At 57.8% G+C, this 7,500-nt stretch overlaps 2 non-coding genes and 1 pseudogene across 2 annotated transcripts; all 3 read right to left on the bottom strand.

The window, feature by feature from the left end:
* LOC126304839 (large subunit ribosomal RNA) overlaps positions 1 to 2,728 on the bottom strand; it is a 4,759-nt pseudogene extending 2,031 nt beyond the window's left edge.
* A 188-nt stretch (positions 2,729 to 2,916) lies between these two features.
* LOC126304862 (5.8S ribosomal RNA) lies at positions 2,917 to 3,071 on the bottom strand. The gene has a single exon (XR_007553243.1). It is a non-coding gene; the product is annotated as a 5.8S ribosomal RNA (ribosomal RNA).
* A 369-nt stretch (positions 3,072 to 3,440) lies between these two features.
* On the bottom strand, positions 3,441 to 5,333 carry LOC126304872 (small subunit ribosomal RNA). The gene has a single exon (XR_007553251.1). It is a non-coding gene; the product is annotated as a small subunit ribosomal RNA (ribosomal RNA).
* Between the last annotated feature and the right edge of the window lie 2,167 nt (positions 5,334 to 7,500).

Raw genomic sequence — 7,500 nt, 5'->3', positions numbered from 1 at the left:
CGTGCCAGTTCTGAGTTGATCGTTGAATGGCGGCCGAAGAGAATCCGCGCACCCGCGCGCCCCCGGAGGAGCACGCTAAGGCGGACGCGGCCTCGCAGCAAGGAAGATCCGTGGGAGGCCAAGGCACGGGACCGAGCTCGGATCCTGCACGCAGGTTGAAGCACCGGGGCGCGAACGCCGCGCAGGCGCGCGCATCCTGCACCGCCGGCCAGCACGAGGCCAACCAACGGCGAGAGCAGACCACGCCCGCGCTAAACGCCCGCACTTACCGGCACCCCTACGGCACTCACCTCGCCCAGGCCCGGCACGTTAGCGCTGACCCACTTCCCGACCAAGCCCGACACGCCCCGATCCTCAGAGCCAATCCTTATCCCGAAGTTACGGATCCAATTTGCCGACTTCCCTTACCTACATTATTCTATCGACTAGAGGCTCTTCACCTTGGAGACCTGCTGCGGATATGGGTACGAACCGGCGCGACACCTCCACGTGGCCCTCTCCCGGATTTTCAAGGTCCGAGGGGAAGATCGGGACACCGCCGCAACTGCGGTGCTCTTCGCGTTCCAAACCCTATCTCCCTGCTAGAGGATTCCAGGGAACTCGAACGCTCATGCAGAAAAGAAAACTCTTCCCCGATCTCCCGACGGCGTCTCCGGGTCCTTTTGGGTTACCCCGACGAGCATCTCTAAAAGAGGGGCCCGACTTATATCGGTTCCGCTGCCGGGTTCCGGAATAGGAACCGGATTCCCTTTCGCCCAACGGGGGCCAGCACAAAGTGCATCATGCTATGACGGCCCCCATCAACATCGGATTTCTCCTAGGGCTTAGGATCGACTGACTCGTGTGCAACGGCTGTTCACACGAAACCCTTCTCCGCGTCAGCCCTCCAGGGCCTCGCTGGAGTATTTGCTACTACCACCAAGATCTGCACCGACGGCGGCTCCAGGCAGGCTCACGCCCAGACCCTTCTGCGCCCACCGCCGCGACCCTCCTACTCGTCAGGGCTTCGCGGCCGGCCGCGAGGACCGGCCATGACTGCCAGACTGACGGCCGAGTATAGGCACGACGCTTCAGCGCCATCCATTTTCAGGGCTAGTTGCTTCGGCAGGTGAGTTGTTACACACTCCTTAGCGGATTCCGACTTCCATGGCCACCGTCCTGCTGTCTTAAGCAACCAACGCCTTTCATGGTTTCCCATGAGCGTCGATTCGGGCGCCTTAACTCGGCGTTTGGTTCATCCCACAGCGCCAGTTCTGCTTACCAAAAGTGGCCCACTTGGCACTCCGATCCGAGTCGTTTGCTCGCGGCTTCAGCATATCAAGCAAGCCGGAGATCTCACCCATTTAAAGTTTGAGAATAGGTTGAGGTCGTTTCGGCCCCAAGGCCTCTAATCATTCGCTTTACCGGATGAGACTCGTACGAGCACCAGCTATCCTGAGGGAAACTTCGGAGGGAACCAGCTACTAGATGGTTCGATTAGTCTTTCGCCCCTATACCCAGCTCCGACGATCGATTTGCACGTCAGAATCGCTACGGACCTCCATCAGGGTTTCCCCTGACTTCGTCCTGGCCAGGCATAGTTCACCATCTTTCGGGTCCCAACGTGTACGCTCTAGGTGCGCCTCACCTCGCAATGAGGACGAGACGCCCCGGGAGTGCGGAGGCCGCCGCCCCGTGAAGGGCGGGGAAGCCCCATCCTCCCTCGGCCCGCGCAAGGCGAGACCTTCACTTTCATTACGCCTTTAGGTTTCGTACAGCCCAATGACTCGCGCACATGTTAGACTCCTTGGTCCGTGTTTCAAGACGGGTCGTGAAATTGTCCAAAGCTGAAGCGCCGCTGACGGGAGCGATTATTCCGCCCGAGAGCATCCCGAGCCAACAGCGGCGCGGGTCCGGGGCCGGGCCAGGTAGGTCCGTCATCCGGGAAGAACCGCGCGCGCTTGCCGGGAGCCCGAGCGCCCAAAGGGGCGAATCGACTCCTCCAGATATACCGCCGAGCAGCCAGCCAGGACACCGGGGCTCTGCCCAACAGACGCGAACCGAGGCCCGCGGAAGGACAGGCTGCGCACCCGGGCCGTAGGCCGGCACCCAGCGGGTCGCGACGTCCTACTAGGGGAGAAGTGCGGCCCACCGCACACCGGAACGGCCCCACCCCGCGGCGAGTGGAAAGGCAACCGGACACGACCCCGCCGCGGATTGCTCCGCGCGGGCGGCCGGCCCCATCTGCCGAGGGCGGGGGCCAGTGGCCGGATGGGCGTGAATCTCACCCGTTCGACCTTTCGGACTTCTCACGTTTACCCCAGAACGGTTTCACGTACTTTTGAACTCTCTCTTCAAAGTTCTTTTCAACTTTCCCTCACGGTACTTGTTCGCTATCGGTCTCGTGGTCATATTTAGTCTCAGATGGAGTTTACCACCCACTTGGAGCTGCACTCTCAAGCAACCCGACTCGAAGGAGAGGTCCCGCCGACGCTCGCACCGGCCGCTACGGGCCTGGCACCCTCTACGGGCCGTGGCCTCATTCAAGTTGGACTTGGGCTCGGCGCGAGGCGTCGGGGTAGTGGACCCTCCCAAACACCACATGCCACGACAGGCGGCAGCCTGCGGGGTTCGGTGCTGGACTCTTCCCTGTTCGCTCGCCGCTACTGGGGGAATCCTTGTTAGTTTCTTTTCCTCCGCTTAGTAATATGCTTAAATTCAGCGGGTAGTCTCGCCTGCTCTGAGGTCGTTGTACGAGGTGTCGCACGCCACACCGCCAGCCGGCTGTGCACGCTACCGAGAAAGTACCGGTATGCGAACCGCCAGGCGACGGGCGCGCATCGCACGTTTAAGGAGACGCGGCCGGCCACACAGGCGACCACGACACTCCCACGTCTCCGAAGCGGGACAAACGCCGCGCGCTTCAGTATACGTAGCCGACCCTCAGCCAGACGTGGCCCGGGAACGGAATCCATGGACCGCAATGTGCGTTCGAAACGTCGATGTTCATGTGTCCTGCAGTTCACATGTCGACGCGCAATTTGCTGCGTTCTTCATCGACCCACGAGCCGAGTGATCCACCGTCCTGGGTGATCTTTTCCTTTTCAGTCTCCCACTGTCTCTTTCAAGACAGCAGCATTTGCGGGACTGAGGCGTCTGACGGCCCCTGTTCCACTATTTTTTTGTGTCCAACGGCCTCACAGCCGATGGGCGTCGTACGGCTCCACACCGGGGCGGACAGGCACTCGGGCGAACGTCATTCAAAACCGGCGCCAGGCGCCAGGTACCGCAGGCCAGCCGCTCCAGAGCTTCAGCGCTCGTACCACACAACAACAACAACACTTCCGCTAGTTTTGAGAGGCACGCGTGGTTCCGCACGCGGCGCACGGCCACTGCCGTACAGGTAGCGTGTTGCGCGACACGACACGACACGCACATCGAAAGACATGCAGTCTAGTCGGTAATGATCCTTCCGCAGGTTCACCTACGGAAACCTTGTTACGACTTTTACTTCCTCTAAATGATCAAGTTTGGTCATCTTTCCGGTAGCATCGGCAACGACAGAGTCGATGCCGCGTACCAGTCCGAAGACCTCACTAAATCATTCAATCGGTAGTAGCGACGGGCGGTGTGTACAAAGGGCAGGGACGTAATCAACGCGAGCTTATGACTCGCGCTTACTGGGAATTCCTCGTTCATGGGGAACAATTGCAAGCCCCAATCCCTAGCACGAAGGAGGTTCAGCGGGTTACCCCGACCTTTCGGCCTAGGAAGACACGCTGATTCCTTCAGTGTAGCGCGCGTGCGGCCCAGAACATCTAAGGGCATCACAGACCTGTTATTGCTCAATCTCGTGCGGCTAGAAGCCGCCTGTCCCTCTAAGAAGAAAAGTAATCGCTGACAGCACGAAGGATGTCACGCGACTAGTTAGCAGGCTAGAGTCTCGTTCGTTATCGGAATTAACCAGACAAATCGCTCCACCAACTAAGAACGGCCATGCACCACCACCCACCGAATCAAGAAAGAGCTATCAATCTGTCAATCCTTCCGGTGTCCGGGCCTGGTGAGGTTTCCCGTGTTGAGTCAAATTAAGCCGCAGGCTCCACTCCTGGTGGTGCCCTTCCGTCAATTCCTTTAAGTTTCAGCTTTGCAACCATACTTCCCCCGGAACCCAAAAGCTTTGGTTTCCCGGAGGCTGCCCGCCGAGTCATCGGAGGAACTGCGGCGGATCGCTGGCTGGCATCGTTTATGGTTAGAACTAGGGCGGTATCTGATCGCCTTCGAACCTCTAACTTTCGTTCTTGATTAATGAAAACATACTTGGCAAATGCTTTCGCTTCTGTTCGTCTTGCGACGATCCAAGAATTTCACCTCTAACGTCGCAATACGAATGCCCCCGCCTGTCCCTATTAATCATTACCTCGGGTTCCGAAAACCAACAAAATAGAACCGAGGTCCTATTCCATTATTCCATGCACACAGTATTCAGGCGGGCTTGCCTGCTTTAAGCACTCTAATTTGTTCAAAGTAAACGTGCCGGCCCACCGAGACACTCAACAAAGAGCACCCTGGTAGGATTTAAACGGGGTCCGCCTCGGGACGCGAAAGCACCCCTTCGGCTCGCCCCACCGGCAGGACGTCCCACGATACATGCCAGTTAAACACCGACGGGCGGTGAACCAACAGCGTGGGACACAAATCCAACTACGAGCTTTTTAACCGCAACAACTTTAATATACGCTATTGGAGCTGGAATTACCGCGGCTGCTGGCACCAGACTTGCCCTCCAATAGATACTCGTTAAAGGATTTAAAGTGTACTCATTCCGATTACGGGGCCTCGGATGAGTCCCGTATCGTTATTTTTCGTCACTACCTCCCCGTGCCGGGAGTGGGTAATTTGCGCGCCTGCTGCCTTCCTTGGATGTGGTAGCCGTTTCTCAGGCTCCCTCTCCGGAATCGAACCCTGATTCCCCGTTACCCGTTACAACCATGGTAGGCGCAGAACCTACCATCGACAGTTGATAAGGCAGACATTTGAAAGATGCGTCGCCGGTACGAGGACCGTGCGATCAGCCCAAAGTTATTCAGAGTCACCAAGGCAAACGGACCAGACAAGCCAATCCGATTGGTTTTGATCTAATAAAAGCGTCCCTTCCATCTCTGGTCGGGACTCTGTTTGCATGTATTAGCTCTAGAATTACCACAGTTATCCAAGTAACGTGGGTACGATCTAAGGAACCATAACTGATTTAATGAGCCATTCGCGGTTTCACCTTAATGCGGCTTGTACTGAGACATGCATGGCTTAATCTTTGAGACAAGCATATGACTACTGGCAGGATCAACCAGGGAGCTGCGTCAACTAGAGCTGAGCAGCCGGCCGCCCGGGAGTGTGTCCCGGGGGCCCGCGCGAACACGCAAGCGTCCGCTCAATTATTCTGCAAACAGGAGGAGGCCGAGCTCCCCTGCACGATACACCTCGAAACCCTCTCAGGTCCCGGCGGCGCGCAGCGCCGTCCTAGGTACTTGGTCGGTTTCGAGAGAGGCGCAATCGCCCGGAGTTAGGCGAGTAGACGGTTTTAGTGCGAACACCCTTGCTCCCAACTGAGCTTGCCGCTGCCGACAGAGGCCCGGGAGCGTGCTGTCGTGGCATTGCCGGCGGGAGACAACACGCGCCACCTATGGTGACCGGCAGCTCCAACGCCAGCGCCACACAAGGGCAAAGCCCCACTTGGGTGCAGAAGCGAACTCTCCCAGCACAGCGCACGCGCCAACACGTCCGCACAACTGCGATACAAACCACCTGCGAGAACCGCTGGGGCGACCGAGCAGCAGACGGCGTCGCGGCGCCGAGTGCCAGGCGGCGGCGCATCCTCAACGCACACAGTCCTCAATCAGACCAGCACACTGCAGATGTCCACCGCGCTTCGCACCGGGCTCGGCTGAACCAACTTTGGCCGCCAGGCGCCGCGTGCAGGGTGCGCCGCAGCGTAGCTGCGCCGCCTGCCGAGCCCGTCGGCTGGCGCTCCTGCCACTCGGCGCCCCCCACCAGCCGCCTGTTGCGCGTGCGCCCACGCAGCGCGCGGCCAACACGCCGGGCGGCCCCCCTTCACCGGCCGGGAACAGTCCCACCAAGCCACCGCCGCGTATCGCTTCATACCCACATGGGCCTAGTCACGTGTGTGGATGTGGCGGGTACCGCTGAAACAACCGGTTAATAGCTGTACCGATCGTCGCCATCACAGATTCACCTCCAGCGTGAACAACCGCTCAACAACGGATTTCCAGTTCATTTGCGTATCTTGGGCAGTAAACGTAGATGTCCACCTACATTTGCGAATTCAACAATTCTTGCATGCCAGGATGTCATGTGTCACGACACGCTACATCAGACCACATACACACTGCGACATGTGCAGAAGAGAACACGTGGAAGGTGGCCCGCGCACGTATGCGATGTCCCTTCCGCGATCCACTGTCAACCGGCATCTGCGGCATGTCCCAGATATGGAACGCGGTCCACCAGGGTAGCACTTTGTGTGAGGCAATACGACAAAGTCGGAATACACGCGTCACTACATCACACGGCTCACGCTGACCTGACCTGACTCACCGCACCACCACCCCCAGCGACCCAGGGTGACATACAATGCGTTCGTACGTTCCTCCCACACGCCTCTACGGCGTACCACAGTGCAACCTAGCTGTTATTGGGAGACGAGACAAGTAGCATCGAGCACAACATATGGAAATTGAGATTCGACACCGTTGGGCACAGCCAGCGTACGGTCACACGTATCACACTACTTCACTCTGTACGTAACTACCGATGATCGGTACAGCGTGTGGGTTACGCGTACGACATCAGCGGACAATGGACACAGACCATACCACGACGTACACTGAGGGCGTCGACATCTGAACGCAACTGAACAGCTGCGAGGCTCATTTAACACTCAAACGCCAGACCGACCAGCTTGAGAGGACGGAGACACAAAGAGAGGGGCAGAGGGGGGGGGGGGGCGATATAGTCCTATTGCAGTACAATTGACAGTGGATAGCGGGAATATGTGGAAAGTAAGCAACACTCGCAAGACATCTACATGAGGATAACAACGACACCAGAGATTCCGAGCAGTGAACTATGTTAGGCAAAGGGACAACGTGGGTTAGGTTAAGGGACAACGTGGGTTAGGTTAAGGGACAACGTGGGTTAGGTTAAGGGACAACGTGGGTTAGGTTAAGGGACAACGTGGGTTAGGTTAAGGGACAACGTGGGTTAGGTTAAGGGACAACGTGGGTTAGGTTAAGGGACAACGTGGGTTAGGTTAAGGGACAACGTGGGTTAGGTTAAGGGACAACGTGGGTTAGGTTAAGGGACAACGTGGGTTAGGTTAAGGGACAACGTGGGTTAGGTTAAGGGACAACGTGGGTTAGGTTAAGGGACAACGTGGGTTAGGTTAAGGGACAACGTGGGTTAGGTTAAGGGACAACGTGGGTTAGGTTAAGGGACAACGTG

This window comes from Schistocerca gregaria, unplaced genomic scaffold, assembly GCF_023897955.1.
Source record: "Schistocerca gregaria isolate iqSchGreg1 unplaced genomic scaffold, iqSchGreg1.2 ptg000186l, whole genome shotgun sequence".
NCBI lineage: Eukaryota > Metazoa > Arthropoda > Insecta > Orthoptera > Acrididae > Schistocerca > Schistocerca gregaria.
The sequence above is the reverse complement of the archived record's forward strand: the minus strand, read 5'-3'. Positions and strand labels throughout refer to the sequence as shown.